Raw genomic sequence first — 9,733 nt, forward strand, 5'->3', positions numbered from 1 at the left:
TACTAGAAAAAAGTTTACAAATTGGGTTGATGTTAATATTTTTAATTTCACATGCTTGGGGGCTTCAGGAGAAAAAATCCTGAAAACCTGCAAAGAAGTGGTTAGATTCAGGGGCTTATATACCATTTTAACAAAAGGCAATAAATTGTGGGGGAATAACTAGACCAAGGAAAGCCGTGGGCTTCTAGGGCTGATAAATTGTGGGAAAGTGGCTGGGAAGCAAATGGGGGTAACCAATGGCAGGTAAGGGTTTTTTTCACAGCATGTGTTTATGCAGACTCATTGCAGTGTCATCTCTGTTTCCACTGATAGGAGTTGGTCTCCTTTTCTTGATACAAGAGAGGGGAAGAGCTTGATCTACGGGAGAAGTGTGCCCTGCTGTGGGGCAGATAGAGGGCGGGCAGAGGGCTTTTCTGGGTCACCTTTTTCTCAGTTGCCTTCAGCTCAAAATAATTCTTATTGGCATATTGGCATCTTTTGGGGTGACATATTCTGATGCTCTTTGGAATGCTGAGGGAGGAGGGTGCTGTCTCTGAAATGGGTTCCCAGATGTCAGTAGGAGTGATGGTATTAATGAGTGCAAGAGGCCACATGGCAGTGCTGAAATGCCAGAGACAAGTGGACATGGTTCCAGTAATGAGCAGCAGTCAGAGTGGTTATTAGAATAGCTTAGTCCATGAGTATTTATGGTGGTGGTTAATTTATTACGATGTCCCTAGGACTGAAATAGATAGGCAACCTACTGAACTCCTACTTGATCTGTGTATCTGATTCTTAAGTTAATGAACACAGGCCTGGCTTGAGTCACCACAATAGGGAGGCACAGTCCCTCACCAATATCTATCCCTGAGTCAGTTCATAGACCAGAGCTTCTTAAATAAAGGGAATGTTGGGTTCCCACAAGGAAATCCCCTGTGACGATGTCACTAAGATATACTATGAATTCTCCTCCTAGCTTTTACCAAAAGAGGAGGGAAATAAACAGACTTCGGGGGGGATTACTGGGACACTGATCTGATGCTGCTCATTAGGTACCCAAATTGCTACTATGACCCCCTTAAAAAATGGATGCTATAGAGGCCAGATGATAAATGCAGTTTTGGCCTGAGTCCATCGCACAGTGGGACCAGGGTCCCCAAGCCTACCCTCTCCAATTCATGCATGTTGATAGAGTTGGATTAGACATACTCAGCTTCTGGCTGAATCTCCACATTGGTTCCTTTTGTCATGGAATGAGGGCTAATGCAGTATGAAGTCAAAGCTCCTAAAATATTCCCTCCTGGAAACAGTGGACCAAAAGTAATGCTACATTTCTGGGTGAATATCAGATGTTCATGCCAGTATCAAAGGCATGAAAGATTCAGGGCTGATGAGGTTGTATCATATACCCATTTAACTCTGCTGTTTGACTTGAGCAGAAATAGGTGAGTCTTGGAAGATGACAGTGGATTATCATTTACTTAATCATGTAACTTCAAGTTTAATGGCTGTTCCAGGTGTCAATTAACTGAAGCAAATAACATAATTTTGGCATCTGATTGTCAGCTACCAATCTGTTAAACATTTTTTTCCTCTTTTACAATAAAGAGATAACAGAAGTAGTTTCTTTTCACCTGTATTCCTTCACAGTCTTACTTCAGGACAATGCCGATTTTCCAGTATTTGGCAATATTCTAGGAAACTTATTTGTTTCATCATGCCATAAAACATTGGTTTGGTCCATCCTACTGATTGGATGTGGTGTGTAGGAGGTAGCAAGTACCATAGATTCCTTGGTAAGGAATATATGTGCCAAAGAGTGGGAGAGGAAAAAAATGATGTAAGGTCCAGGGCTGTGACATGAATAAAATTTTTGGCAGTCCAGTGGTCTGTAGCAGGTTGAGATTTTTTGTTCTCTTTGGTGGAAGACAATTGCTACACTTTGTCACCATCTCTATTAAAGAGATGAATGATTAGTAAGTCTCACTGAACTTTTAAAACAACATACATACATTTGAGGGTGTTTCTTTGATCCACATATCAAGTAAACCCATAAGGCTGCCCATCTGAATGGGGACATAGTAAGAGAAGGCTTTGTTACTACTATGGACTGCAACTTGAAAATATCTTTAAATTTAAAAATATGTCTTTTGCCTGGTCAGCATGGCTTAGTGGTTGAGCATCAATTTATAAATCAGGAGGTCATGGTTTAATTCTTGGTCAGGGCATATGCCTGGATTTTGGGCTTGATCCCCAGTAGTGGGCATGCAGGAGGCAGCTGATTTCTTTTTCTTTATTGATTAAGGTATTATATATGTGAAGTTATCCCCCCATTGCCCCCCCCCAACCTCCCACTCATGCCCTCACCCCCCTGGTGTCTGTGTCCATTGGTTAGGCTTATATGCATGCATACAAGACCTTTGGTTGATCTTTCCCCCTTACCTCCACCCTTCCCTACCTTCCCTCCGAGGTTTGACAGTCTGATTGATGCTTCTCTGTCTCTGATCTGTTCTTGTTCATCAGATTATGTTGTTCATTATATTCCACAGATGAGTGAGATCATGTGATATTTATCTTCCTCTGACGGGCTCATTTCGCTTAGCACATTTTAATGATTCTCTTTCATCACTGATGTTTTTATCTCTCCCTCTCCCTTCCTCTTTGAAATCAATAAAAATATATTTAAAAAACATAAAATTAAAATATGTCTTTTTTTTAATGAAGGAAAAATTTCTTCTATTTTTTCCTATAATTTCTTCCCCTTTTATCTTCTGTAGTAGTCAACCACATTTTAAATTTCTTTTTTTTATTGTTTAAAGTATTACATATAGTAGTACATATATCTCCTCTTTTTTTTCCCCCATTGACCTTCCCCCAGCCTCCCCTATCCCCTGTCGCATGCCCTCATCCCACCCCCGCAGTGTCTTGTGTCCGTTGGTTGTGCTTATATGCATGCATACAAGTCCTTTGGTTGATCTCTTCCCCCACCCCCTTCCCCAACACTCCCCAGCCTTCCGGCTGTAATTTGACAGTCTGTTCGGTGCTTTACTGCCTCTGTATCTATCTTTTTGTTCATCAGGTTATAATGTTATTTATTTTCCATAAATGAGTGAGATCATGTGGTATTTTTCTTTCACTGACTGGCTTATTTCACTTAACATAATGCTCTCCAGGTCCATCCATGCTGCTGCAAATGGTAAGAATTTCTTCTTTCTTATAGCAGCGTAGTATTCCATTGTGTAGATGTACCATAGTTTTCTAATCCACTCATCTGCTGATGGGCATTTAGGCTGTTTCCAAATCTTAGCTATGGTGAATTGGGCTGCTATGAACATAGGGGTGCATATATCCTTTCTGATTGGTGTTTCTAGTTTCTTGGGATATATTCCTAGAAGTGGGATCCTTCAGAAGCTGGGTCAAATGGGAGTTCCATTTTTAGTTTTTTGAGGAAGCTCCATACTGTTTTCCACAGTGGCTGCACCAGTCTGCATTCCCACCAGCAGTGCACGAGGGTTCCTTTTTCTCCGCATCCTCGCCAGCACTTTTCGTTAGTTGATTTGTTGATGATTGTCATTCTGACAGGTGTGAGATGGTACCGAATTGTCATTTTGATTTGCATCTCTCGGATAATTAGTGAGTTTGAGCATGTTTTCATGTCTCTTGGCCATCCTTCTGTCTTCTTTCGAAAAGATTCTATTTAGGTTCATTGCCCATTTTTTTTATTGGATCATTTATCTTTTTATTAAGTTGTAGAAGTTCCCTGTAGATGTTGGAGATTAAACCTTTATCAGTGATGGCATTTGCAAATATGTTCTCCCATGCAGTGGGCTTTCTTGTTTTGTTGATGGTTTCTTTTGCTGTGCAAAAGCTTTTTCTTTTCATGTAAATTTCTAAGAACATTATATTCTCTGAATATTTATTTTCCACCATAGCATCTTATTTTCGTTTTGCAAGTACAACATATTCTCAAATATTTCTAACATTCTTAATTAGGGAATTTTTCAAAATTATTTTTGTTCCCGAATTACCTTTGCATTGGGTCAAATGTTTAGTGTATCTGTTCTGGTCTTTCAGTCTCAGAGCTGGGTGATCCGTACTTGCCTTTCATACTTGAACATGACCCAGACAAAGGCGGCTTCAGAGCTGTGTGCTCATGGCAGAGGGTGTTGTCTGCTAAGCTGTACTTCACTGTGAGCAGGCAAGAAGCTGGCTGCCACACTGGGGGCCTCTCAAAGCCAGAATGCAGGTGAGAAGGACTGTAATTTGAGGCACCAACACCTTACTATCTGCCTTAGTTCTCATCATAAATTTTTTTTTTCAAGAGAACTTCCCTTGTTTCATTGAGGGTGTAAGAAGTGGAGGTTAGTGCTGTAATGCTATGAATTTTGCACTTGAGAGTTGTAGAAGGTAATGTTCCATAGACAGGCTTTCCAACCCCCCTTTTTTTTTTCAACTCAACTTCTCATGTCCAGCCTCCACCGGTGTGGCATTTTCTGGGGGTTATGGAGGGAGAGGCGGCTCCCTCCTCCACAGTAGCCACCTCTGCACCTGGCTCAGTGATGGCTTTCTCTAGTCTGTCTGCTGCTAGTAAAATGTCTAACCACCTGCTTTCCATCTTCCAGGAAATTATTGAAATCTCCCACCTGCTCTGGTCTCTTCATATTTTCCCTGTTATTATAGGGTTAGACATTTTACTAATCTTTTACTATATTTTAAATAAAGCGCTGAGGAAAATACAAAATATATAGGTGAGCTTGCTCTCCCATTTTGAATCAGAGGTCACTGTATCTAAAAAAGAACAAGTTCTTGAAAGTATTCTTAAAGCTTTGTCACTGTATAACCTTGAACCAAGTTCCTTAATCTTTCTGGATCTGTTTCTTTATCTGTAAAATGGAGATAACATGTAACTCGAATAGTATATGAGAATTAAACAGGAAAATGTATAGAGGCATACCTTGTTTTGTTGTGCTTCGCTTTATTGTTCTTCACAGATGTGTTTTTTACAAATTGAAGGCCAAGATCCTCCACCAGCTAAAAGATTACAATTCACTTTAGTGCGTTGGTCTGGAACCCACCCTGCAATATCTCTAAGGAATGCCTGTGCAAAGTATTTAGTACAGTGCCTTGCTCATAGATATGCCTTAATAGGAATTATTTGAATTTTTTTTTGGCATCTCCTTAAAATTTCATTATTCCTTAAATCTGATAAAAATTCTCTTATTTTATTTTTTTAATTTTTTAAAATTGATTTCAGAGAGGAAGGGAAAGGGAGAGAGAGATAGAAACATCAATGATGAGAACCATTGATTGGCTGCCTTCTGCATGCCCCCTACTGGGGATTGAGCCCCCAACCCAGGCATGTGCCCTTGACTGAAATAGAACCCGGGATCCTTCAGTCCGCAGGCCAATGCTCTATCCACTGAGCCAAACCAGGTAGGGCTCTCTTATTTTTTATTCTTATTTTGTGGCAGTAATAGGGAGAGTTAGGTCGTTTGCAGGGTTGTTATTCTTTCCATAGTCATAAAAAGAAATATAATTAACACCCAAGCTTTTTTTCTAATTACAAGTGACCAATAATCACTTTTTATATTCATCTTCAAAAAAATTAACTTGCCCTCAGAGAAACAAACTATTCATTACTTATTTAAGACAACTTATGATTTTCTTCTTGTTTTTCTATTCACAGCTTAAATCCTATTTCTAAAATGGTTTTGCTATAGGTAAAAAATTATAGAGCCTTTCTTATGAGTTGATTGTATTAACCATTAATAAGACACCATAATACAATGGTATATTGATTGCTTAGTAAAGGACTCAGTGCACTGTTACTTATATAGCATAGCCAGCATATTATGATTTATCACAAACCAGACGCAGCGATGCTCTGCATTTGGGGGCCTGTGAAAAAATATTTATAATGAGATGCAAATAATAAAATCTTCAGTGCAGAGGAAAGCTTTCCATTTAAAGAGTTATTGGCATAGTCATTGTACCTTTGCTGTCCCGATATTGTTAATTGTGGATTAATATACTAAAATTTAAATTCAAGCAAAGAAAATCACTAAAGAAAATGGCATGATTTCTTAGTTAGGTACTAAAGGACTTCAAAGTTTATTTAATAGCACAATAAATTTTTAAAACTTTTCTATATTAGCTTTTATTGTTTTATATTGGGAATTAATTTGCACTTGTTATAAGACAGAGCTAGAATGCTCTGGCTGGAATAGCAGGAGAGATAATCAGATTAAGGGCTCATGATCGAGCATTGTGACAATAATAGAAATTAATGACTTTAAATCCAGAGGTGCCTGCCATGGATCCCTGGATTAAACAACATTACTAATATCATGACCATCCTGTGTAACCATGTATAAATCTTATACAGTTTAAATGTACGTGTAATTATAAATAAAGCTACTTTATAAAACATTCATGTGCAGATTGTTGTGTGGACATAACTTTCCAACTCCTTTGGGTAAACACCTAGGAGCATATTGCTGGATTGTGTGGTAGGAGTATATTTGCTTTTGTAAGAAACAACCCAACTGTCCCCAAAAGTGGCTGTACCATTGTGTAATTCTATCAGCAATGACTGAGAGTTCCTGTTGCTCCACATCCTTGTCAGCACTTAGTGTGCCAGTGTTTTGGATTTGGGCCATTCTAATAGGTGTAATGGTATTTCATGGTTGTTTTAATTTGCAGTTCTCCAGTGACATATGATGTGAAGCATCTTTTCTTATCCTTATTTGCCATCTGTATCTCTTCTTTGGTAAGGTGTCTGTGCAGGTCTTTTACCCATTTTTAAAATTGGGTGTTTATTTCCTTATTGTTGAGTTTTAAGAGTATCTTACCTAATAATAGACAAACATGTAAATTGACCATACCTCCCTTATGCCCACAGCCAATCAGGAGTGAGTATGCAAATTAACCCAACAAAGATGTTGGGTTAATTTGCATATGCAGGCGCAGAGCGGATGGGAGGGGTGAGATGCCTGCTATGAGGGGGAGGAGAGGCGGTGGAGGGAGCTACAGGAGCGGTGCTCTGGCCGGGAGTGAGGATTTGCCAGCTCCTGGGCAGTTGGGATTGGAGCCTGGGGAAGGAAGGCCCGTAGCAATGTGCAACGGGCCTCTAGTTTTATATATTTTGGATAGCAAACATGTCTTTTGCTAATATTTTTCTCACTCTGTGGCTTGTTTTCTGTCTTGATAAATGATATTTTTTGGATTAATTTATCATTCTTTAGGGCACACAATCTGGATAGAGATAACTTGTGATTTTATAAACATATTGTCATAGACTATTATTAAGGCAATATCACCTGCTTCTCAGAATAATCAGTCACAGACATTTAAAGTTAATTGCATACATTTCTCATATGTACAATTTGTTTCATTTAGATGTTGTTGAATAAATCATCATTGTTTTATGCCATTAGAGTGCTATAGACTGAACAGGAAAAGGGGAAGGAGGAATTTTTTTTTTTTTTTTTAGTGAGCAACTGAGGTAGCTTAGTTCATACCATATTTTCTTTCTTTTATCCTCACATGAGGATATTTTTTCCATTGATTTCTAGAGAGAGTGGAAGTGAGGGAGGAGGGGGAGAGAAACATCGATGTGAGAGACAGATCAATTGGTTGCCTCCTGCACATGCCCCAACAGGGGCTGGGGAACTTGCAACCAAGGTACATGCCTTAATCAGGAATCGAACCTACAACCTTTGATCTGCAGGCCAATGCTCTAACCACTGAGAAAACTCATATTTTATTTCTATATTTAAAATTCATGTCAATTTTCCCACTTCTCTGTCACAGTTGTGTGTTCAACAATCTTGGGAGCAGTGTTCACCCGCTATGGAGTTCACAATGTCACATGGCCAGCTCAGTTCAGGAAAGAGATTTGCTTTCATCATACACTGGACTAGGAGCCCATTTTAGGGAATAGCCTCAGGGACAATTAGTAAGCATATTATATGCAACTAGAAGAAAGGTCTGTTTTTTTCTATTCATGGAATTATAGAGGGTGGGTCACCATGACCTAATAGGACTTCTTAGTACTGTGGGTGTGCAATATTAACTATTTTCTAGTAAGGGTAAAGGGACAAAAGTGACATGGAGAAGAGTAATAAAAAAGGCAGATATGCAGGTCATTTCATATTTGTCTTATAGATTTTATAAATATTTAGTATAAATTAATACATTGGTTTGATTTTGGTCTGAAAGTTTTACTTATAAATAAATTAAATCTTATCTGACAGTTTCATTTATTGACATACAGTTGACTCTTGAACAACATGGGTTTGAACTGTGCAGGTCCACTGATAAGAGGATTTTTTTCAATAAATAATGTAAATGTATTTTCTCTTCCTTATGATTTTCTTTTCTCTCACTTTATTGTAATAATACAGAATATAATACACATAAAATATGTGTTAATCAACTTTTTGTGCTATTGGTAAGATTTCCCTTCAACAGTAGGCTATTAGTTACGTTTTTGAGGAGTCAAAAGTTATGCACAGATTTCAGACTGTGCAGTGGGGGTCAGTGCCCGTAACCTCCACGTTATTCAAGGGGTAACTGTGTACAAAATTATGCTGTGAGTGCTTCTTAAGATATTTAGATGTGGCTATGGAATTGCACTACCAGCTGATTATCTTTTAAAGACTTAATTTTAAACATCTTCAGTGATGATTAAAGTTGCAACAACTTATTAAAGTTGCTATAAAGGTTAAATTGCTGAAACAATAAATTACATAGAAGAAAACATAGGTACTAAACTCATGGACCTTGGTCTTAGAAAAGATTTTATGAATTTCACCCCAAAGGCAAGGGAAGTAAGGCAAAAATAAATAAATGGTACTATATCAAACTAAAAAGCTTCTGCACAGCAAAGACACTGCCAACAAAACAAAAAGGCAACAAACCAAATGAGAAATGATATTTGCAAGCAACAGTTCTCTCAAGGGTTTGATATCCAAAATATAAAAAGAACTCATACAACTCAACAGCAAGCAAATAATCCAATTTAAAAAATGGGCAAAAGCCCTAGCCAGTGTGACTTAGAGTTTAGAGCACCGGACCTTGCACTGAAGGGTCTTGAGTTTGATTCCCGTCAAAAGCATGTACTTGGGTTGCAGGTTCGATCTCCGGCACTGGTTGGGTGCGTGTGGGAGGCAACCAATCTCTCTCTCTCTCTCTCTCTCTCTCAATCTCTCCCTCCCTCCCTTCCACTCTCTCTAAAAATCAATGGAAACAGTATCCTCGGGTGAGGATTAACAAAAATAAAATATGGTTTTGAGGACATGAACAGACACTTTTCCCACGAAGACATATAAATAATCAACAGATAATATGAAAAGATGCTCAACTTCACTAGCTATTAGGGAAATGCAAATTAAAACTACAATGAGATACCACCTCACACCTATTAGAACGGCTGTTATAAACAAGATAAGTAATAACCAGTGTTGGAGAGGTTATGGAGAAAAGGGAACCCTCATTCATGGCTGGTGGGAATGTCGACTGGTACAAACACCATGGAAGGCAGTGTGACGATTTCTCAAAAAATTAAGAATAGAGCTACCATATGACCCAGCAATGTCTGTCCTTGGTATATACCCCAAAACCTCAAAATCATGTATTCGCAAAGATATACTAGTATGCACCTCTCTGTTCATTGCAGCATTATTCATGGTGGTCAAGACATGGAAACAACCAAAGTGTCCTTTGATAGATAATTGGATAAAGATGTGGTACA

The sequence above is a fragment of the Cnephaeus nilssonii genome (assembly GCF_951640355.1).
Source record: "Cnephaeus nilssonii genome assembly, chromosome: 9".
Classification (NCBI taxonomy): domain Eukaryota; kingdom Metazoa; phylum Chordata; class Mammalia; order Chiroptera; family Vespertilionidae; genus Cnephaeus; species Cnephaeus nilssonii.